The sequence below is a fragment of the Hermetia illucens genome, chromosome 2 (assembly GCF_905115235.1).
Source record: "Hermetia illucens chromosome 2, iHerIll2.2.curated.20191125, whole genome shotgun sequence".
NCBI lineage: Eukaryota > Metazoa > Arthropoda > Insecta > Diptera > Stratiomyidae > Hermetia > Hermetia illucens.
In genome coordinates, this window is record NC_051850.1 from 48037588 (window position 1) to 48062952 (window position 25365).

At 38.9% G+C, this 25365-nt stretch overlaps 1 protein-coding gene across 15 annotated transcripts in view; it reads right to left on the reverse strand.

Moving 5' to 3' along the window:
* The window catches only part of LOC119650468 (rab11 family-interacting protein 3), a 301666-nt gene that overhangs the window by 61792 nt on the left and 214509 nt on the right, over window positions 1-25365 (reverse strand). Inside the window, exon 1 of one of the 15 annotated variants that reach the window (XM_038053348.1) lies at window positions 10848-11339. The exons of 10 other annotated variants lie outside the window; for them this stretch is intronic. The gene's annotated coding sequence lies outside the window, so the exon portion shown is untranslated. Of the gene's footprint in view, window positions 1-9398; window positions 9924-10847; window positions 11340-25365 lie in introns of those variants that run through there. 4 more of the 15 variants (XM_038053349.1, XM_038053345.1, XM_038053352.1 and 1 more) reach the window with 4 other exon arrangements.

Sequence of the window (25365 nt, forward strand, 5' to 3'; positions counted from 1 at the left end):
ACGCATGTGTTGGCACATGAAATCATTTTTGTTTATACAGATTTGATTTTCTTTTTCAATATTTTTTATTATATCAGTAAAATTTGCATCAATTTTGGTATATTTTTCGGGTTACGCAAAATTGCTTTCAAATTGGACATCGCCATAATAGGAAAATTTCATTCCACGTTTGTGCTCTACCGAAAAACTCACTGCCAACTTCTGGAATAGGCTTCGTACCAAGCATATAACATATCTTTAGTAAGCATCTAGTAGTATGTAATTACTTGAGGTACTATCAAGCCCGTACGGCTTGTCCTGGATATTAGTAGTGTTTCTTCTTTCCGTTGTTTTATTTACCGTGTCCTCCGTGTCCTTTGTCAATGCTAGTAAGAATGAGAAATTTTTTAAAAGCCAGAACATATCCTGAAGGCCCGGTTTTTTAGGACTTAATTGCCCCGAGGCAAATCACTTCAGAGAAATTCTGCTAGACACAAGAAATTGCGAGATTGTGAGGCTATAACAGGACTGACATCACCTAAAGCCATTTCAAAATCAAGGAAAAACAACAAATAAATCAATTTAAAAGGGAAACCAGAGACTCTGATGAAAATTCCCGAAACTAGGTGTACCCGAGTCAATGAAACATAAATTCGTACTCAGTTTAAATCGGTATTCATCATAATCAATGGCGCAACAACCGGTATCCGGTCTAGGTCCGGTTTTGGAGGTCTACCAATTCGATATCCCTTAAAAGCTGTCTGGCGGCGGCATTGGTTAATCAGTCATAGGAATTGTATGACTCTTGAGAAGCAGGATTCTTAATTAATACTAATCCGGTTGTTATGCAGGAGGTCCCTCAAGTCAAGGAACATAAATGTCCCTTTTTGCATCCTTGTACAACTTAACATTTTTATCATGTCCTATCTATCTCACGCTGTTACCTTAATTATATTATTTTATTGTGGCTGTCTCAAATTTCCAGGAATTTTTGAGGTGCTTCGCAAAATTGCTTTTATTATCAATAAAAAGTATTATGAAAGTTCCTTGTCCTAATTGCCCCTTATATTACTATGAGAGAACAGATGAAATGTTAGAGACTGAATGGGATGAGCAAACTTTTACAATACAGTGAAATTTCGGTCAAAACTCAGGGGTTTATGATTTCTGGAATCAGCAAAAAAATGCATGAGCCAATTTAAGAGAAAACAAGATGCGTTACTTTCTGTCGCTAGTTTTCGAGAGGCTAGTAAATGTCTTATTATTCTCATTCTTTGTTAGTAAAATTGTAATATCGCTTCATTGCACGCTGTAGTTTGAATACAAAGTGAAGGTTCAGATCCAGTGCTACTGTAGGCGCTTGCCTTCTAACTACTACATTTGATAAAACAAAAGGATTTTACAACCCTGAAGTTTGGTAATGTGAAAACAAATGAACGAAACTGAAATTGAAAATAGAAGTCAAACCTGCCTTACCATGCGCTTGGAATCGTATTTCTTGTTAATGCGGATGCCGCGTCTAAATAAGGAAAGCCTATGGTAGATTACATCCCCCAATTGGTGCTTCCCTCTACATCTCATGATTATAAGGTGAGTCCTTACTCTACTTCTGCATACCCGACCTTAAAATATAGAGATTCCACGTCATAGACCGTAGAGGAACCGATCATTAAATACCATCTAAGAAACATCAAATATTTTGCCGCCGACTCAAATGCAGAGAATGGAAATAAAAGATAAAGCTAAAACACCTTCTCTGTGCTCAACACGACCATGTTGAATTCATCGATTTTGATAGCCAGAATCCACATATTTTCAAGTCAGGTACACGATCTTGCTTTTGTCCATTGTCCCGAAATCCTACCTCCTTCGCTGCATTGTCACATTTTATAAAGGTTTCTATAAGATACCACTTGCGTTGACTTAAGAGGCAACGTTATTTTGGTATCAACAGTGATCCTTGTAATTGCGTTGTTGAGGGCCAAATTGAAGAGTGTCGGGGCCAGCTCGTCCTCTTGCTTGAGATCATTCGACGTTAAAAAAATGAACTCATCAGACTGCTTTGAATTAAGTTGTGCCGATCACGGAGCATAACTTCATGCATATATATTATCATCCACATCGCATATTTAGTTGCAGTTGCCGGGTATTTTCAACCCCAAGCTTTTATTGCACGATAAAAAGCTGATCTCTGGAACCGTGGCTTTTCCCCATAGGGTTTGAGACTGAACAAAGTAGTGAGATGCCCTTGTAATTGTAATAAGTCAGTTTGTCATATTTTTAAGAGTTTGTGTAAAACAAAACCTTATTAGAATCGATTCGGTGTCTGTCTATTTGTTTGTCACACCCAATTTACTCGAAAACGGCTAAACCAATTGTGACGAAATTTGGTGAGAACGTGCGGTCTGTGAATCCCTTTACATACAGCGGGTGGCATAATTTTGCACTAGGTTTACTCTGGGGCTCCCTATACATATGAAAGGGGGTATACATTTTTTTTCACAGAATATGGTCGTGTGGTGTATCAACTGAAAGCGCTCAATTAGTACTTTTACTAATAACATTTTTGATACCGGGTGAAACATAGAGAAGTAAGAACTCAAAATGTACCCTTAAGAAGTGAAAGAGGTCTCGTTTTCAGAACCTGTCCAACCGTAAATTCTAGAAAAGTCACAATGGTGAATCCATATGTAATGTTGCAAATGCCGCAAAATGCATCCGATATCTGCTTAAATAATGTTAATAATAGTATATTGCCATATTTAAGAGATTTACCCGAAACCCCTCTTATTGTATTGTACCGGAGTTTTCATCATGGTATCAATGAAAAATTAAAGGACTTGCTTGGATCGTCGACAGTAAGGAGTATTTGGAAATTCCAGCAGCTCTAAAATTTAAGTGTGGCTTCTAATATGTACTCATTGATACTTTGATTTTAACATTTTTGCATGACCTCAGATTTTAAGATTTCAGTGTGGTTCAAAACTATACTGAGATCTACAAACTAAATTCATTAAGAATCTTCCGCATCTGAAAGTGTAACTTAATACTCTAACTAGTAAGCTATGTATTTTGTTACAGATTCATCTGAAGGTCGCATTTTGGAAGAATAATTGTACACAAATAATTATTAAACTTAGCCCCCAATTTGAGTCAATTTACTGAGGCAACAAAGTATATATGTAGCCCACATTAGTTGCTTGTTACAAACTACTGATAAGAAAACTATTACATACCAATACCGATAAAATCAGAACATGAGGTAATTTTAGATTATTACATTCACTATCATAACAATCAACTAACAATTTCATGTTTGATTGATTGTTTTGTTTATGCCTTTATTTCACCCGGAACGGAATTCTAGATTTTTCCATTACTTTGAAAAACTTCTAATATATATTGGCGAAATCACGAAATTTGAAATGTACGCTGCAATGATCATCAGCATCAATGAACCATTGACCTCTGAAAATTTCACGCACCGAAGGTTCTGCTGATTTCAGAACTCATTCATGTATGACCCAACGATCGCAATTTTGAATAATATTGTGCCCAATACATGATTATGCTCAATGAAATACATTATGTACCCTTACTCAGCATCTGCTCTTAATTCATGCACATGGTACATATAAAAGCATTATTATTAATTGGCGAGCAACTGCGTTCTATATAGACTGAGTGATCCAGAAGTTTTCGCTCTGAATGCTCATCAGATTCCTCTGAAAAATGTTTACATTTTACGGCACCAATGGCTGACCTAAACCTAATAAATTGTCTGGTCTTTATTTATACATTGAAACAGACCATCATTGTCTATCACTATGAACTGAAATTTTTCAATTTGCCAAAATACATATTGCTGAAAATTAGCATTACAGCTTGCCAAAATTTCACTTCATATGTTGCGAATTATTCATGTGGGTCCCAGAATTTCTGAATATATCACGCAAAAATAAGATTTTCGCTACCGAATCGAAACTGTTTGTAACTTCCAAGTTTGCCGGGGAAACTGAATCATTAAATTGTTTATATTTTTAAAGTGAATGAGTAAGATTTTTTCAGTTCTCAGTATTTTGCTGATATCAGCCAGAAAATAAGTGAAATGGGGAGCGGTAATTGGAACTTCTGGACTGATTTACACAATGGATTAAGAAAATTAGATCGATCATATTAGAAACAACTAATACAATTTACTTTATACAATGACCGAAGTGGCTAGAAGCTGGTATTTCGTCCCTTAGCCGGCTTAGGCCTGAATTTTACTAGGTGGTTTTCGGTCTGAATTTAATTCACACCCACGTCGTGTTTACGAATTTGTATAAGGGAGTAATTAGTAATTTGTAAGTCACGATGCTCCCAGGACAGAGGTAAGGCAGCACGTGATGAGTGGCCTTTGAACGAAACCGCGGTTCATCCAGAAAAATAGTTACCGATCGCCAATATGCAGATACAAAATTCGCACGTAGTACCGCGCTGCAATTCATTCAAGGTGTGCGAAGTAAAGTAACATTTGTATGTAGCATGAGGAAAAAGCTATCTAGATTATGTACTTTCTGTTTAAAAAGTACCGATAATTTGTAATTCAGATTAACCATCATGCATGAATCTGCATTTTATTTCTTTCCCAAATTGCTGCATCCTCACCTTATCTAACATCTGGCCATTAGTATGTTTTAGGCATCTGCTTATATCAACCAGGTCTTTTCTTTTGTCGCACTTGAGAGTGCATAATTATGCTAACTAGAAACTTTGTTTCAAATTTTGGCAATTCCGTGAACATATTACAAAAAACTAACAGCTTTTTCGGAAACGTTTGTATGCTATTAGAAATTCAAAAGCGGTAATATAGTGGATAACGATTTGGCACGCTCCGGACCCCCCTTCGTTTCAAATGCTGAGGATAGACTCAAACAACACACTTCAGGTAGATATCGTTGTCGATTTTCAAAAATTTGTGGGTGCAGTAAATTTTTACGAAAAAGAAACGAATTTGACCTACTATAGTTTTGTAAGCACTAGTAGGATTCCTACCAAACTTTCCAATATCATACACGCTATATTGCTGAAACATATTGTTCTCTTAGAAAGGTGCGCAGTATGGAGCTTTCTTTATCCTGCAGTGTCCGCTGATCATGTCGCGTTATATAATCCCATGCAAGCAAAGGGTCGGTGACCCGTCCTGGCTATGCCCTATTGCTTGAAGACCAGAACTTCAGCTATGAATCAGAAACCGCAACTACTTCGAAAACGAAATTTGAAATAGGAGCAAATGAAGAATTACAGCAACAACGAAATAATGCTGAATTAATTAATTTAGAATCACCCTCACTGTAGACAATACATTGGAGCCCCTCGGTAATGAACTTCAAATCCAATAAATGAACGACTGTATCTGAACCGCTTAAATTTTAAATTTTTGAAGTTATTATTTACAAATATCACGATCCAGCAGAAGATGAAGACAAAGAGGTAAAAAATGGTGTCTATGCCATCCTAGAAAGAATACACCATTCAGTACCCTCAGATGACATTAAGATCGAGCTAGGATTTTTCCAAAGTTAGAGAAGAGGAGATTCACAGAGGAACTACTGGAGTAAAGACAGAGGGAACAACACTTTCAGAAAACCAATAGTAATACCTCACATCGCCATATAGAAAAAAATGCATAACTATTATCAAATGGTTAAACGATTTGGCCATTCGATAACCCACAAAAGAGCTGCTACCACTATTTTAATTATCAGGACTTCCGGAGGCGGCAACTGTGACTCCTATCTGATCAGGATTAAATGTCGATATCGTTTGCTAAATATTCGAAATAATAACTACATATACAGCACCATATATTCCTGACAGTGTGACAGCCAGTCAATAGGTGTCAATTGATAAGGTCGAAGCAGCAAGTGTAACAAAGCCTCTAGGATAGTCGATACCAGCAGAGCTATAGAAAAAGAGCAAACTACATAGACTCATATCTCTCACCTCATTATTGGGTGTGTCTTACAAAAACTATGGCAAGAACAATGTAGCCGTACACGGGGGAACCCATTGGAGAATACCAAGGCCGATTTAGAATTGGGCCGGAATCGGTGCTGGAGGACCGCTTGAAATTTGAAATCCACATATACCAGGTTAACTTCCGTTAAAAAATTAAGCCTGACTTTCGAATAATACACCATACCATTACTAACTTTACTTCACCAAATATCTGGGTGAAAAGCCTTTTAGAGCCTGAAAATAACGATACTCCCCTTTCGTCTCTTCTCTTTTCTCTCTTAATCCAATATAATACATTCACTGAATTTCATAAAAATAAATTTAACCATTTTTTAGTAAATTAGATGTGTAAAACTGAATAGATTTTAATACCGTTTTGTTAACAATGGAGGACAGAAAGAACATTGATGCCGCACTCTAGAATTGAGAAGGAGGAAAGAACAAACCAGGATCCTTGTCAAAATATCATCCTCTGCGCCTAGTTCCCTGCAAGCGCATGGAAGACCAGATATTAATAGTGACAATGGCTTCACTGAGAATAGCAAAGAGAAATCATATCAAGGCATGCTAATAAACATCATCATCAACGGCACAATAACCGGCATCCGGTTTAGGCCTGCCTTAATAAAGAACTCCAGACATCCCGGTTTTGCGCCGAAGTTCACCAATTCGAAATCCCTAAAAGCTGTCTGGCGTCCTGCCTACGCCATCGCTCCATCTCAGGCTGGGTCTGCCTCGTCTTCTTTTCTTATAACAACAATGAGACGACTAATATAGTGCTAGCGAAGGAAAACTACGAAGCAGGCAGGGGGAAATTGCTTAGAGAAGATAATAATCATTCAATAACCTCGAACAAGGGCATTATGACTGGAATTCGCATTGATTTCGCAAAAAAAAAAACCCAGACAATGGGAGTAAACGTTTCTAAAATTCTGAAAGCAAAAAACGCGGTCGCGATTGTTGTCGAAAGTAAGGACGGCATATTTCAGGCTACGATTCTGCGGAAAGTCAAGGGAGATCGAATGCACAGCGTTCTGAGTAACAATGTCGCGAATAAGAAGGACGCAAGAAAGGAGGCTTAGCCTAGAACTTCGGAAGAAGTAGGATAAAAGCATTACCACTACCTGAATTTGAAAGCTAGGACCTTAGGAAAGAATGCTTTCTCTCCGAGATTCAAGCAAAGAAGGATGTATGAGGAGAGTCGACGTGGGGGCACTCAAGCGACTAGGTAAACATTTCTAGAAACTGGTAAACTGGCATGCAGAGAAGGGAGATTAAAGCTCGTTTCACACACATACGGTTCCGTTCGGTTCAGTTTATTTTCGGTCACAACCAAACTGAATGAAACTCTTTTACGCATACTGGGTCTCTATCCGATAAACTGCCAATTTCACCCAAATAGAACCTGACAACTTTTGACAACTCATCATTGAAATGCACTCACTGTGAGGTCAAAACCTAAACTGAGTAGTTAATGTGTGAAAGCCTTAATTGCTTTTTGTTCTCAGCTCACGAATTCGAACCGTACTGAAACCTGAAACCTTCTATACGGCTTCAATTAGGTACCGAGTAAACATCGAACTGAAGCCGAAAAATCTTTCCACACTTGCCGGCAACGCCCGAAACTGGAACCGAATGAAACTGTATACGTGTGAAACGAGCCTAAGAGTAAAAACTGTTTGCGTTTTATTTGCAACAGATAGTGTTGGTAAAATTTTGGTATCATTGGTCTTTTCGTCATATGTTGTTTGACACCTGACGGTTTAAGCTGTCCTTTTAAGGAAAAGTTAAGCGATTTCGATGTTTTAGAGGTTTCAAAACAAGTTGGAAATGAAAGACCAAACTGGGTACGTTCGACAAGAATGCGAGTGACACTCTGGTAAATTGTATGAAGTTTACGGTGAAACTGCTCCAAGAAAATTGACTCCTTAAACTGTTTAAAGAAAGTACATATTGAGAATTGATTGATGACGGGAAAATTGTGACAGTGATCAAGCCAAACCTACATTACAAGAGGAAACATTGCAGAAATATTAAAGGTTAGTCAAAAAAGTGTTCACTTCCACGTAAAGAAACGCGATGCGTGCGCAATCAGATTTCCACTTTTTCCACTTTCCTAAAACTCCTCGAATGGAATAACGTTAAATTCAAATGAGGGGGTAAATTAACACCTTCCCCATTTTTTCGCCAATAAAGACAGGCGAACGTAGAATTCTCTTCAAATACACATTCTTAGTAGAATGAAATGGAAATTAATCTGAACTCATTAAAATTCGGACCCCTTCCATAGCTCATAAAAGACGAAAGTCTATGAATGAAGTTCCTCCTAGCTAAGAAAACTTTGTACAGTTCTTAGCTTTTTCGGATTAACTTCCGGCTTAAAATAATTCCCCTGCTATCAGTTCAAACATAAAACGGTCACTTCAGTAAAACATGAATTTAATACTCCAGAACGGTTCCAAATTACCAGTGAAAAACACAACCGCCCAATGACCTCAAAATGATTCCGATGCTAATATTATACCTCTGAAGACGATTTTCATCGTCTTCAAGACATACATATTATTTTTGAACATTTCAGTCACGCCATCTTAATTAATATTGTTCGCACTGTACTGCGCGGAATAATGACTCTGTGATTGCACGAAAATTCATTTTCCACCATTATGGTGCACCATCCTTTAGACATTCTTGGTAACAATCATGGAAACAACCTCTGGATGTAAAAGCAACATTGTGGACACAAAAAAATATTATGATCTTTCAAGTGGAACTATGAAGTGGTAGAGCATGGCTACAACGTTTAATTGTTGTTGTTGAAAAGTCATCTAAGAAAAGTACAAATGTATCTTGAACCGGGCAATGTATTTAGAGCGGTATTTGTTTATTGGTGCCTATTGTTCTTTGGGTTTCTTCGACCGCCGAGACAACTAACTGAATTGAGGCAATTTAAATAATTATTTTAATTTAAACATTTAACGGACGTAGGGAAGGCAATTGGGCATTGTAAAGAAAAAAAATAGTTGTTAGTAAGAGGCTTGAGTTTGAATAAAATTAAATATCTATCGTTATTGTAAGTGTTCTTTCTTATATAAATGAACTTTCTGGACAAGTTGGATTAGAAACGAAAGCAACATCACAAAAGCACTTTCGTTGCATGGAACGACGATTGGTGAGGAAAACGGCCTTTAGAACGTTAACTGTTGATCCACCTTAAACTAAATAGGAATTGGATTTTGACTCAATGGATCTAATACCGGTTCTCACGATGCGAAAGGCTGAATTGTAGATCAATCAACCAGTGATTGAGTCCTTGACAGCTTTCTTCTACAGACATTTCACTGAACACAAAACAATTTCCAGTTTTTTGCATTAACTTGTTTGAACACACAATTGTTAAGGGAAAATGCACTCACACTATATCTTTCCCGATTAACTTGCTCACATTATTTTTCACATCTTTGTTTCAAAAACTAGGTACATTGAACTTTTCACAGCTCCTTTGAATACAATTAAATTGCACTTCATTTATGGCGACCATATGAATGTATTTTCGCTCTTTTTCAACTTTATTTATTTATTTTTTTAAACACACCGATTAATCCGATAAATAAGCAGAAAATTCCCATAGCAAGATGCCAAATTGAACTGAATCGCGAAAAGCCACTATTCGGCCCACTGGCTAGCTCATTTAGATTGAATGTGATTATTTTCCTACACGAATCAGCCGAACTATGGAGCTACGAAGCTGGCAGCCAGTTGTAGTCAGCTTTAGCCCCCATTAGGTATTGGGCACTGAAATGTTCTAGTGTATGATCCACGGACTATGTACATCGAAGTACTGAATTCATTGTGAGAAAAGCAAACAGTGATGAGGGAATTTATTTGTATGGACGAATTCTCTCTGGCTCCATTTCAATATTGATTCGATTTTATAAAGGAAAATCTTGTGTGATGCTGGCGAAACGAAGGCTAAGTCAGATTTCAGATACTTTTACACTTGTAGATAGATAAATAGATAGATAGATAGCTTTATTAGTGTAAATCAATTCATGTACAGATACAATCAATATTTAAGTGATACAGACTAAGTCTTTTCAGCTATGGTAAGTTGTGCAGTATAAACAATCTTAATAAGTGCAATCGCTTCAATTCTCAAAATTCCCTAGGAAAATTTAAAAAAAAAAAAAACCTAGCTTGCAACACACTTGTAGATAGATGATAGTCCTATGGCAAGACGATTTCAATCCTAGTTAGCCAGAAATAAATGGCCTTGTGGAGTATCACTTGAAAAATAGAGATCGGAGCCATTTTATTGTGAAAAATTTAATCATAGATATTGCTCATTATCTTTAAATTGAGTGAGAAAAGAAACACTCGATGCACTTCTACAGGAATCAATAATAAGGACTATGGTATAATCCACATATTTACTGGAAAATTTCAATGACTGATGTCCTTCTAAACTAAGATTTTCCCCCAAAAATCAGAATCACGGTCGCCAGATTCTCCACAATGTCGAAATTTCAACTAAAACTTATTTCTTTTACTGTATTTTATCACTAATAGAAGCACACTGCCTACATCGGAAAAGCGATACCACTAATCGCCGGCTCTCTCGTCCAGTGATCTTTCCCGGTTCCTGCTTTGATGTTTATAAAATCATCTTGAATTCGCAATACGCAAAACAGAACCGCGATCTACACGACGGAAGGAAAACAGAGCGCTTTTCAAAAGTTTAAAATAAAATTTTTCATCTCTTCTCTAATGCTCTTTTTTTAAACAAGAAAAAGATAGAATCGAGGCACAACAGATTGCTAAGTGCCTTTTTTTGCAGTTCATACTTTCCATTTTTCCGAACTTACAATTTTCAGATTTAAGACAAATTTTTTCCGAACACATTGAACTTAACGACTCAAACCGAAAAATTTATCCTCACGGCATTTAGATACGAGTATATAATTTTCTAGATGTTTTCCGAGCGAGCGCTTAATAAACTCTGCACTACGAAGCACTTCTGCACATCCGAGTCTGAAAGACAAGCACTACTCATAAGGGCCGCACTGCTTCTTGCAAACAAGCGTATTTTCTATGACTAGGTTTTCAAGCTCGACTGATAGTCGGCACTAAGTTTTCCGCCATTTCTTCTTTCACTTGCACATCCATATTTATCCACATTATGCTTTAGTATCTACGACAACCGTAAAGTCCACAATCATAATACCTTCAACTCATATTTCCAATTCGATTGTAATCTATACCGAAAGACGGTTAAACGGGCGCCGCGTTCAAACAACGAAGGAAGCAACCGGCCAGCTAGCTACCGCAGATAGGCAACTACCTAACTTATGCTCACCTGAAGTTCGACTAAAGTTAAAAGTATCTTAGATACCTGTAGCACGAAGAAATTGTGTCTATTGGATACGACGGCGAGACAAACTTCACGACGTTTAAAGTGTTTGGAGAAAATATTTCAGCGGTGCACAGAGGGTATGTTTGTAATCCAAAGCGAAACACTCGGAAATCGATAAGTTATCGACTAAAATGCAGTTTTCCCGACTTGATAGTTACGGAACAATTAATTATTATACAATCTGATGTTTTTAGATAAGTTCCGTGGAATAAAAGTCAATACCAATTTCTTTTGAAGAAGTTTGCAGGAGGGTTCGAATTTTTGGGCACACGATATGCCGCCGGTAGCGATAGTAAGCAATGACCGTTTTATTGGTGACTGGCTAGCTAGCATAAGACATTTTAGATACAACGTCTGCACTCACTTGGGAAATGAACAAAAAGATGCAGCTGATTATTGAGTTACTTAAAGGGGCGATGATAAAGTAAAAGCTAGGCGTTGATCAAATAATGAGCGATAAATTTTAAAAGTGTTCATACAGATGCGGACTTACTTGGACAAATTAATTGAAAACTTGGGAGTCGTAAAAGGTATTTATTTTCCTTTTAATTGTGAGAAATGCACATTTGTGTTTAATTTGATGAGGCATAACAGCATTAACAAGTGAAAGTAAACTGATATCAAATAGAGCGATGAAATTAAAAGTGGAAAATGTGAATGTTTACTGAAAAATAGAAGTTGGGAAATTGTAGAAGATAAATATCCCGAGATAATTCACATTTGAGAGGTTAGGATTGAGAATTGAGATCAAATAGTGCTTTTAACACTGCTAATTACAACCTCATGGCACTTCCTACGTTCATACATTCAATGTTTCAGCAAAAAATATATAGCTTTGCTTAGCTTTTCAAATAAAGATGATAAATATGTACCCCAACATACAAGTTACATATAATGGAATACAATGGAAATCTTAAAGCGACCCCCACTTCTCCACCAATATTCCCGCCAGACCACCATGAAATATAAGTACGCGAAAAGGACTCTTGTCTATATCAGCATAATCAAATTACACACCCATTGCGTCTTTGGGGTTCGATCCAGTTTCTGCAATTTGTTTTGTATAGCGGATATCGTCGCGTTTGGCACGCTCTAATTTGGTCCCGGTATCACCATCTCCTCCGCAGGATTATCCAATCAGGTAGCCACATTGAAGGCGTTGTTCCATCTCCTTGTTTCATCCACGAATCTCACACATTGGAATGTTATGTTCCAATGTCCGCTCCGTGTCATAGAGTGTAGTGGTGCATTCATCACGTTCGGGAGCCTCGTCCAATCCGGTGCGATGCAAATATTGCCTGTAACAACCGTGTCCTGTAAGAAACTCTAGCAGGTAGTGATTAAATTTTCAATGCCTTTGCTCGACCTATCTCGCTATACAATCAGTTATCCCCCCGAGCTCTTCTCTTGTCGTCGAGGGGATGCGTATCACTCCCTAGATCCACAAGGATCGTTCCTGCGATGACACAAACTGTCTCACACGATGGTAACCTCCTTCAACGTTACAGGAGCGCCATATAATAGGACCTTGCAACTGCTATTAGGCATCACCCCTGCGAGAGATGTACTAGCCTTTGCTGCACTCAACCGTGCGTAGTCCAAGTGCCACTTGAAGCTCAACTTCCCATCGATCATTATTGGTATCTAATAATCAATTTTGAAACGACGTCGTGATTAACAACCCAGCACTGTTTTTCTGATTGGAAATAAGAGTCTCCTCCGTCTTTTCGTCAGTTAGTTCCATTTTAACAATTCGTGACCATAATTTGAAAATATGAATGGTTTCACTCCCATAAAGTTTCACGTCGTCGGGGTGTTTTAAAACTACCATCAGCGCCAGAACGTCTGCAGAATTAATCAATATTGCCTCCTCTGGCACGTGAGGTCTAAGCATTCTATCATTCATTATTTTGCACGATAAGAACGCCAATACGGAACCTTGGAGAATACCTGCTGTCACAATGTATTTTTTCGGTCGGTCGCCTGTCTTATACCACAGAGGCCTCACAGAGATGTAGGCCAAAGTGCCTTTAATCCAATTCTCATTGGCCGAATTAAAGGCATTCTTGATATCAACCATTGTCCACGCCCAGTATTCACTAATATTCAACGCCTCGTGAACCAAATTCGCAAGCATTGCTATTACATTGCCCGTAAATTGGGCTCATCGAAACTTATACTGTGGCTCGGATAGACACTTAGCTCGATGAATGAAGTCAGTTAGTTTAGTGGAGGGGGCCGCAGCTCCATGCACTTGGACCTAATTGTACTATCGCCGGATATCGCCTATTCAACAACTTCTCGCCCATGTCATTCGTAGCCTCTCGCGAATCTTTAAGTATTCTCCAATGACAGAAAATGCGCGTTGAAGAAAACCTTACCAAGGTATCTTCATCTGAGGTCTGAGGAGGCCAAGCATATGCATGAAGTGCAGGGCCGTGTCTTTCTCCTCCTCATATTGGCCGCATATAGCCAAGACCACCACTCCGATTTTTTCCATGTGTTGCTTTAAGCAGCAGTGTCCCGCTAAAAACCATACTAGGATTTTCATCTTGAGGAGTAATACCACTCTAGCAGCATGTTCTTTCACAAAGATTTTCGCCTGCCACCAGGAATTCGGCTACAATTTGTCCCATTAGAGAGGACTTGACAGTGGATGACCGGATGGCGAAAGCTGGTTCTCGCCGCATCGTTGTGGACGTAGAACCTTGGCGAGACAGTCTGTCAGCTTCCAGTTTGATTGCCCTGGCATTCACATCACGAATGTTTCGTTCAGTCGGCCAAGTTTCAGCAGCACCTGATGACAACTCCACGCCAACCGACTTAATATTTCGTTGCAGTTTAGTGTTGATAATGCTGCCCGACTATCGAATCAGATTCGAATGATGCGACCTCTCCATTTTTGCCACTCGAGAGTTCGAGCCAATTCCATAATTGATCTGTCTACCACGACTGACCCGTCAGTGATGGTTATTAAATTTTTAATCTCAAAAGACTCGTGGCTACTTATCAACCATCCTTATTTTTTGGTGATTACGGCGGAGTATGTCTTTCCGAAGAAGTATCTGGAAATCATATGATCGGCAGTGTCAGAGCCACCCCATCACCTGTCCACACTAATGGTATCAAGCCGATACGCGTCGTGAACTGCTTTCCGTTCCACCTCCAAATTAAAGGCGGGTAGATTTAAGATGGCGGCGTGTTACTCATTGCTCCAGTAATAATTAGGCAACCGAGCAGCCCCCTGCTGTTAGCAAAGTTCAGTCTCGGCCACAAGACGATGCATGCATATATCAAAATATATCCAATGAATCCATTTTAGTGAAAGTCACCAGGTCTTACCTAATGCAGTCCTGCAGCACCGGAGCAATCTGCAGAATTTCTGGTACTGTTCCTGAATATGGTGCTCCCACGTTAGCTTGGAGTCGAAATGTACTCTTAAATATTTGATTGCTTGTACCAGTTTCACCTCTACTAAGCTGGATACCGCCTAGCTGTCCTACCTAACGTTCCTAGTGAACATAAATAGCCCAGTTTTCTTCGTCAGTCCATTATGGACGCACATGAATGAAAGTAACCTGTTATATATGGAAAACCATCTCCCATATGTTCCCGATAGTGCCTAAGAGACAGATGGGACAACGTGAAGAGGACAGGCCCAAGAGCTGCGGAAAAAGAGTAGTAATTTGTAATAACGATAATTTGGCGATGACCAAAAGGCTATACTACGTGACCAGAGTTGACCAAAAGGCGAGAGCTATCCTAAAATAAATAAAAAAAATGGCGTAATTGACGGCGTAAAGCTCGACATGACTTTAAGTGTCCTTATATCGATACGTGGGGCATTTGAACCTGAGAAACACTCAAACATGGGACATTTGGCGTACCTAGTGAAAGCTAAATCTCCTAAACCTAGAAAGTAGAAAGTTTTCATAAACTAAAGACTTATCACCAGTGGTCCCTAAGTAAAGAAAACTGGGATTACTGGCCACAATTTCCAGCAAGCCTTCTGCGATTTTTAAACGAAACTGCTTCTACATCATTATCACTACATTTGGTGCAAACTTTGATGAAACTCTACTGAAGAGGAAATTTTCAGTTAAAACAGAATGAATTACAATAACTCACTATACCTATTATCTATTCGACAATTCTGCAGAAGGTGATTCACAATGTTCCATATATCGATAGGATCCCTTCAAAGTACTTTAAGAATGACCTCCGCAAATGCAGTATATATGTGCATCGGCGGAAGTTCTCCAGGGTGAAATGAAAGGTATGTACAATGTCAGAATACGGGGTCAACCAATTTGCAAGTAACACCCCCCATTCGGTGGTGTCTTCAATTTGACTATATGGTAAAAGAGATGAAATACATCACAGAAAGGAAGTTATACACATCCACGGACGTTAAGTCACGATACATACATATCCCACTGCCACCAATGAGATTTGAACCGCGACCTCCCGTACAACAGTCTAGTGCTCTAACTCAATCAATCAATGTATAATGATTGAAAGAGAGGCATTATATTTCCCATACATAAAGAAGCACTTGCTAAGTACCATCTATAAGATATTCCGCGCTACCTTGCTAGACTGTATAATCCCACGATAAACTCTCCTCTTTGGATAACCCCACATCAATGGCGCGGACCAAAGAAGGATTCTCTCCTAGTAAAAAAGTAGCAGATCAAATTTTCTCTCAAACGATGAGAAACTGTTGGAATCCCTTGCAACATCTTTTCATCTACTCCAATCCCACCAATGACATTGAACCCAGGAAAAAACTATAGACAATCATGAGAGAATTAGATATACTGAGGCTAAATATTACAGGATTACTCTTGAGATCTTTCAGCATGCATTTTTTTAACCTGCCCTTGGAACAAGTGATTCAATGGTGTATGCCAAGATGCCACACGAATCGGTGGAGTTCGTGGCGAAACTCGGATACTTGAGGTACATTATTAAGACAGGCCTAGACTGGACACCGGTTTTGTGCCCCTAATAATGATAAAAGTCACTGGTACAGATAGAAATTGGTACTGTCGGTCAAACGTAATGAATGGAAACCCAGCATCTAATCGCCCCATGTGCCTATTGAACATAATAGCAAAAATATTGGAAAGAGTAATTTACAACAGTCTTGTATCTACTGTTCGTATAAGGGATGAACTATTCAAATGTCAATATAAATTTCATAGTGTCCACTCCATGGTAAACGTAATAAACATGCTTTTGCACCTGTCAAGACGCGGTGTCAGTTCTGGTAGACGAAATCTGCTAACATACGTAGGATGCGGATGTCTATGAAAGGGAAGCTGTAAAACGCTCGAATCCTGACTAGAACCTTGATCTTGGTACAGGAGGAAACGCAAGCTGCCAGGATCACCAATCGTAGTTAGCAAAATAACGTCTTGATAAGCAATAAGGGAAATGCGGTTATCTCGAAGTCGGCTATCAAATCTCTGGGGTGATGACTAACGCTAAGTCGAGCTTCAAGCGATACTGCAATATCTCAAAGGATGGGCACTTCAGCACTTCAAAATTATTCTCGAATGTTGCAAGTCGGGATCCTTTTTGGAATTGTCTGTGGATGCACGTGAGGATTCCGAGTACCCTTCTTCCTTCTTTGAAATTCACACGAGGAAGAAAATGATTGAGCCCGTTGTCCCCGTTGGATGAAGAATTGAAACACCTAAGAAATGCTAAAGTCGACATGTACTGAATAAGGCTGCAACAACAGAGATGCGAGAGTAACAAAGGAAGAAGACGACTTCCTAAGAGGAACAGAAGTTCAGAGTTTTTCGTGGGTACCGCTAAGTGAAGTTCCTCATAATTAGAGATTTTATTGCGTTTACCTAACCCGTGGAGTAATGTCTGACAACCCTTCCGCCGACATGCCGGATGAAGGAAAACAGCCCATTGCAACCCTTTCCATCCCACAAAAGTCAGACAAATATAGACACGAGGACTTATCGTAATCTTTTTCACATTTCTGGTATGTGAATCAAAATTGCTAGGGGAAGGATGCCGACTTCCAAACCTAATATAAATATAATCGACTATAACGAAGACTCTCCTTTAGTTGATATGTTTTCTTCATACAAAATGACGATTTACTATCAAAACTGCTCAGCAATGAGCACGAAATTTTTTTAGTGGCAGGCAACAGTTTTATTATTATTTTTAAGATACACATTTGGTTTCTTTTATAACTTCGTATAGTTCCATTTGCAAACATTCATGTAGCAGAATAATTGCAACAACTTCAAAATGCACACTGCATGGGTATCAATATGTGAAGCGATCCAAATCCACAGAATATGAATACATTGTTGCACATGCACAACTCTTTTTAAATATAGATGCTTTATAGGAATGCCTGCCAGGAGATATTGAGGCATGCTATTGTTTTTGAACGACATTATCATTATTTCTAAGAATTCTTTTACCGAAAACATTCACTTCTTGGGATTCAATTCAAAATTTCAAATATGACCCATAGTCAGCGAAGCCTGCCGACAACCCACAATCAGAATTCAATTAAGTCAATTAAAATTAATAAATGATTCATCTTATACTACAAATTGGCTGTTCAATGATTACAATTTGGATTTATGAGGGCTCCTTTCCAGTCATCAAGTCTCAGTTTGTTTCTGATATTCCAAATATAGTGCAAAAACTGAAGAATTAAGAGGAAAAAGTATGACTGCCAAATTAAGTTGCAGTATCTTAACTGGAATAAACGTTTTCCAGTTATTTATTTATTTAATATTTAAGGAGATAATTCATAAACTGGAGTTTTAAATCACCCTACTATTGCAGTTTCCGTTAAAATGTATCTTCTTCGGTTCTCTTGTTTACACGAGTGTGTATCGATTAAATCTAGACAATATATTTGCTAATACTATACTGAATACTCAGATTAGAGTATCTTATATAAAATTCCGTATAAACACACGCCAGTATGCATGTATCTTTAAAATGTTTTACAAATCAGTTAGTGAGCTTAGTGAAGGCTTAAGTCCTGAAGATATTCCTAATTTCCTTCATCTCGCCTAGTTGGGTTTGCAATAATTGACCATATCCATAAATGCATTATACCGTATTATGGAAGTGTTGAATACATTATACTAAATACTCGTATCTATAATAATACCGTACCACGCTATGCACTTTTCAGTGCATTTTTTCTCCATTTCATGCTTGGCTTCTTCTAATTCACTTAAGTCTTCCATAAGGTTATTCAAGCATCAAAATCTTTACATGCATGCGCGAAATAGATACATATCTATACATACTAACTTACTCGTACGTTGGGTACCGGTAGGCATTAGTGTAACTGATACTTTCATAACAGAGTACTCCAAACAATTTTGTGATAAATAAGAAACAAAGGTGGAAACAATAAGAATGAACTACATCACAAGAAGCAAAGAACATCTTAACCCTTTTTACACCAGAAAATAGTCTAATAGTTCACTGTGTCAAAGGTGTGAACTTTTCACAAAATTAGAATGAGAATTTTCGCTTTAGAGAAAATATTGTGGAAAGTGTAACGCTAGGTAAACTAAAAGAAAACACAGTTTCAGGAAAACCGACTGTAAGAAAACAATGCTATCTATTAGCAAAGATTACATGCCTTCTATATGTGAGAATAATTTTGTATGCATCGTGAATTTTATATGTTCACAAATGTGCACATACGTATATATGTAAGACTCGTCAATTTCTTCTGAGACAAATAACGACAACTTTGTATGTTTTTTTCTATTTCAGTGAGAAAACATGCAATGCTAATCGTCTAAAGTTGGTACTCTAATTATAATGTAAGAAGAAAGCATTTGTAAGGTAAAATGGTATAAACTGAAAGAGGTCTAAGACCCTTGTACCCTTATGCTAGGGTAAAGTGTTATTATTGAAATTAAAATTACACTTTCAATGGCATAGAACTTCAAATCCAATACGGTATGGTCTTTTGGCGGTAGCAATACCCTAACATTCATTACAAAATAAGGAAAAAATATTACCTCTCTCCTTTTCTTCCTATGTAATAAGCATGGGCACTGCTATGTACTTTCGCATTCTAGAATGCAATCGAATGCAATTTAATCTAACAGATCGATGTCGGCAATGGAGGAACTATTTAAGAACAAACATTTTTTGAATAGCGAACAGCGCGTTCCTGCGGAGTATTCGTCCCAGAATCAAATTGTGCGGCACTCCCTTCGAAAGTGCTTCCAGACATGCCACCCATGCCTCACGGCACTAGTGAGATTCCCGCTGAATTCAGAAAATAAATGAAAATTTCGAATTCAAGCTACGTTGGGAAAGGGTAATTTCATCAGGTACCCCACGCGGAGGTAGCCCTTATTCGACACTATCTTTTATGCTATATTTGCCACATTTTCAAATGACATTGCGATCCTTGCAGTTGATAAATGTCTATTCATTTATTTAACGGACAGCAAACAAAGTAAACTCCAATTACTTATTGTCCTCAGAAGGAGGCGAAAGCAATAATCCTATCCTATGCTTAAAGCAACTTAAGGAAGAGAAGTTAAAAAGACCAAGCTGTTGTATGTTGTAACTTCGGCAAAACCCTGGAATCGAGAAATGGAAGTAAACTTCGAGCTCTACAGAGGGCACGTGTGTTATAAGACGCAGGAAACAGGGTGTTCTCGTTGACGGCGGAGCAGTCTATCAGGCTCGAGGAAAGTTTAAAAAATGTGCATACATCCAGATAGAATCTCCGCTGTTGTAGGACGGGGAGGTTCAGAAAGCGGGGGCAAGAGGGGTTGTCCACACGAGGGAAGCTTTTCTTAAAGAAGAGGAAACTGGCGAATTTACGTTGCACATTTTCAAGGGCAAGACAATCACACGGGAAGGTGACCAGATCAGGGAGCAGTACTCAAGGGTATTTCTCACGAGGGTATTAAAGAGAGCTAAGGAGGGCTGGATGGAGTCAAAATCAGAGTAACAGCGAAGTATAAAGCCTGACAATTTTGCTTTTCGATTGGTGACTTCGAGACAATGGGTGTCAAAGCGGAGCTTATTGTCGAAAGTGACTCCGACGTCTTGAGTAGAATTTAAGGAATGTCCGTTAAGAGAGTAAGAGAAGGAAGTGGGTGAAGATTTAAGCGAATAGCACATAGAGTGACACTTTCTGACGTTTAACGCTAAAAATAAAAATAACAAAGGACCCAGAATAGATCCCTGTAGGACGCCAGAGGAGGGGGAGAAGGAGCGGGATGTGCAGCTGTTAAAAGAGAGGCGGCAGGACCGGTTGGAAAGGTAACAGGCAAGCCTTAAAACAAGTGGTGTGGGATCGCTTAGAGACGAGAGTTTTAATGGAAATATCTTATAATCTACAGTATAGAAAGCTTTAGCGAAATCAGTGTAAATGATAAGTACTTCTTGTCGTAAATTTAAACGTACGATCGTCGCACACAGTAAATCACAAGATAGTGGGGGCGAGTTAGCTGAGGAGCCAGAGAATTTAATGAACGTAGGGGATAGCTGGTCAAGACAGCGGGAGTTGAGAATGTGGGCCCAGAAAAGTTTGAGATTTCCGTGCTTTAGTGAGTCTCCAACACTGGTCAGATATTCGTTTCTGGACTTACGTAAGGAGTTGACCGATGATCGCAGAGTTTTGAAAAAAACTAAGTCGGCATAGGTTCTGGAAGACAGGAACTGTAGACTTCAGTGGTGAACCAGTCAAGATAATAGCGTAACCACTTAGGAGAAGAGGGAACGTGACAGGGAAAAAATCAGATAAAATGGTATAGAAGGTGTTGAGCGCTTGGTCATACGTTAATAGAGAGAGGAGGAGAACCCAGTTTATTGCCACCAAGTCTAAATGCAGACCTTCGAAGTTCGCCTTGCGAAAGTTGAACTTGAAGAGGAGAGTTGAGTCGGGATACCTGAGCATCGAACTCGAGTGCAGGATAATGGGCGTCAGGGGCAACGTAAGAGAGGCCATGAGGGGATTGGGAAAGACAACGCAGACGAAGGTCAGAGAATACTTCTGATAGTCTGTCGAAGAAATCCTTATACACGTATGATAAAGGGGCATCCGTTTGGCGGAATATTTCATATGATGACAGAATCGTAAGTGAAAAAGGAGGAGGAAAAGATAATTTCGGCGCGAAGAGGGGATTTAATAGCTATTAGGGCACCTCCGCCGGTTGTCTTGCCAAACCCAGTGCAGTCTCTTTCACAATGAAAAGAGCTCGGAACCTAAAATCCTGTCACCCATGTTTCATTAGAACCTCTCTTAAAATTGCAAGTTATTGTCGATAGCGTCCTGGGTTCAATGGAACGATGGCAGATTAAGCAAATAAAACGAAATCTTCTCACTATTTCTAAGCTGATTCATGCTGAGTAAAAGTTATAAAATCTAAGTCTGAAAATAAGCGTTAAGAAAAGTGTTTCCCGAGTGTTGAAGAATTCCTCCAACTTTTGGGGTGTTAGATTAAACTTCAGAGGGCATTAATGCTTTTCAGTATCGCCGATTAGCTTCAATAATCGGCATAAAGTTGTTTGAACGCAGTTGTTGCTTGATACTGACATATACTAGAAATCTAGATACTGACATTAGAAATCTACCTGCCTACCCTCTAGTTCGACCACTTTTCGCACTATTATAATACCTTCCGAAATTTCAATGGTGGTCAAAGGGTAGTATATGTCCCAGGGCGAAACGTGGATTGGTACCCACGATAGCGCGTAAAAACGCCTGCTGAAGCAGCACCAACAGCTCTACTACCAAACCCTATCTCCACCTCCACGTGGGGACCGCTGGCAGCTCTTTCTTAACGAAAAGCTGCAGACGGAGAAGGATGAACGATGAGTCTCCCGCGACTAAAAACGGGACAAATTGTACCAACTGGTCCTCCACGTTGGGTAGGGCTGACAACCCTACACGAAAAACAACTTGCTACAAAGCGGCAACAGAGCCTCGCGCTGGACGGATAACAAAACGACGAACCCGGCAACGACAAAGGAATAACGATTTGGCATTTTCTCATAGAACGTGCACTCTCTCTACAGAGCAGCAGCTGCTTCAGCTGTTTCAGCTGCTGAGCAGCTAGCCGATACCCTGTCCCAATATAGGGCTGATGTAACAGTGTTACAGGAGATGCGTTGGATAGGGACCGGTTTCCTGGAGAAGAGTCGCTACACCATATATTATAGTGGCCATCCAGTAAACCATGTGCTCGGAGTAGGCTTCTTAGTCAGCCAAAGAATGAAAGATGCTGTTATCGGCTTTGAAAACATAAGCGAATGGCTATGCACTCTGCGCTTGCGAGGCAAATTTGGAAATATAAGCCTCATTAATGTTCACGCCCCTACAGAAGAGATTGCAGAGTCGGAGAAGGATACCTTTCACTAGGCAGTAGAACGAACCCTCGAAGCCTGTCCCAAATATGATATCAAAATCATTTTTGGGGATTTTAACAGTCCCATAGCTTACATCAAAATACAAATGATAACGGACTCTCGGATCACTCAATTAGCAGTGTGACACGAAATGGTCGTTGGAAGTGCCTGTTTTGCGCGGAAAGTGTCCACAAACATACGTCGGCCTCTCCAGATGGGACCACTGTCATACTTGGCCCCAGCCGCAAAAAGAGTCCGAACGGCTGGTTTGACGATGAATGTAAGCTAGCAACAGAACGGCGGAATGCCGCATACCGAGTAATGCTGCATTCTCAATAACGGCGGGCACACGTAGAGATTTATCACGAACTCCGTCGAGCGGAGAAGCAACTTCACACACGGAAAAAGGAAGCCTGGGAGAACCAACAGGTTTGTGAACTCGAAAGGGAAATCTGATTTCCGACAGAATGAGTATATTGAAGTGATGGGTTGAGTAATTTAATGAGCTGCTGAACAACCAGAACATCGGCAAGTTGGAGGTCCAGCCAACTGAAGACGACGGACAAGCACTGCCACCACAAGTATAGGAGAAACAGTCCGTGCAATTCATCGGCTTAAAAGTCATAAGTCACCAGAAGCCGATGGAATTACAGCCGAATTGGTTTAATATGGAGGCGATCTTGCTAGGCCAGATAGCCCCATATGTCCAGAACACCATACAAAAGAGGCTTCACCCCATGCAAATCAGCAACGGATCAGATTTTCTCTCTGCGGCAAGCGATGGAAAAACTGTTGGAATATGGACAACCGTTGCACCATCTCTTCATCGACTTTAAAGTCACCTATGATAGCATAAACGGGGTAAAATTGCAAACGGCAAGACAAGAACATGCCCTATCATGCGTCCTCTTTAACCTGGCCCTCGAGAAAGTGATCCGTGATGCTGAGGAAAATGCAAGAGGTACGATCCTCTTCAAGTCCACCCAACTACTGGCCTATGCTGACGATATCGACATCATGGGAAGAACGACCCGAGGCGTACAAACTGCTTTCATCCGCAACGAGTAGGCGGCGCGAGATCTTGGGCTGCACATCAATGAAGGCAAGACAAAGTATGTCTGATGCATTTGTCAAATTGTACGATATTTTCCAAAATATATTTGAACAAATTACAAAAATTGTTATAGCGGTTGTCTACCCGTGTTAAATTTCTAAACCATACTAACGTCAAAACAGCCAAGAGCTGGCAAGTCGGCTTTTACAGAAAGTAGTGTTAACAATTTAACGCATTCGCTACTAGAAAACTAGTTCTCTAAAAGTGGCCAACTGTGGCTTTTGAACATTTGTGGTTCTCGTAACGAAGATCTTTGACATTTTCCTGGTTAATTTATTAAAGGTCCTCTCAGTTCCGTATCCTGCCTATTTTAGCCATTTCATTCTCAACCTTTATACAACTCTATCTACCAAACTTGGAAAAGATATTGATTCTCCAGAAAGATAATTTTGTATAAACCATAAGTTAACCAACAATCATTTTTTAAATTCAAACTCTATAATGACTGATCCGAAAATGAAAGGGATATAGATAGATTTTCACTTCGTAAGTAAAATATCTTTTTGTAAATTTTGAGTTTTATATTATTGCATAAGGCCTATAATAAATTTAAAGTATTTTAAGATTATTTTAATTACTTGCATCTAAAAGCTTCTTACCATAAATATTACAAACAAATTGCCCAATTAAAGATAAGGTACAAGCAAAACTTAGTTAATGATATTCAAAGATGCATTTGAAAATTGATTTTCCCATATTAAAAAAATTGTGTGAAGGCATAACTTTATGCTTATGTGAATGGCTTGCTTCGCAGACAGACAGCTCAATAAGCATTTCCAATTTTTATGAAAATCCCTAGATGTTTTCGCAATAGGCATCAAGATAATGTCACAATATCTTTACATTGCTTCTATTAAGCCCTAGTTTTCTTCATATCTTAGCACATATTCATTCTCCCAACTCATACTTTTATTACTTAAATCCAAATCTCCCTATAAATGATGCATTCAACCGAAATCCTATCACAATCTTAACCATATTTCACATTTGCTTCTCACATCCTTTGGATTCAATTTACACGAATCATTGCATTCAAACATTGTTGCATGATTTACGCTAATTTTGATGACTCGTAAAATGGATTATGAGTTTTACTAAACCTTTTCCATGGAAACACCAGAATTGCCTCATGGGAGGGCGATGGCGTAGGGAAACATCATCGAACGCATAATATCTCTTATAGACAATCTGTTCAGTTGTGGCAAGATTTGTCTAGATCAGATACAATGGGCTAATTTGCATTTTAATTGCATGGAAAATGTTATGAAATTGAAAAGTAGAAAATTATAATGTACCTTTGTATGTAATATTTTCTCATTGATCTCATTTGATATAGGAAAATTGTTTTGATATTGCTCCAAATAGCTGCCAGTTTTGTTTTGGAATTGAGAGATCACTGTGGGATATATGTATATCATTGAGTATTGTTCAGATTGCCGGGATGGTTTTGAGTAACAGATATTAGATA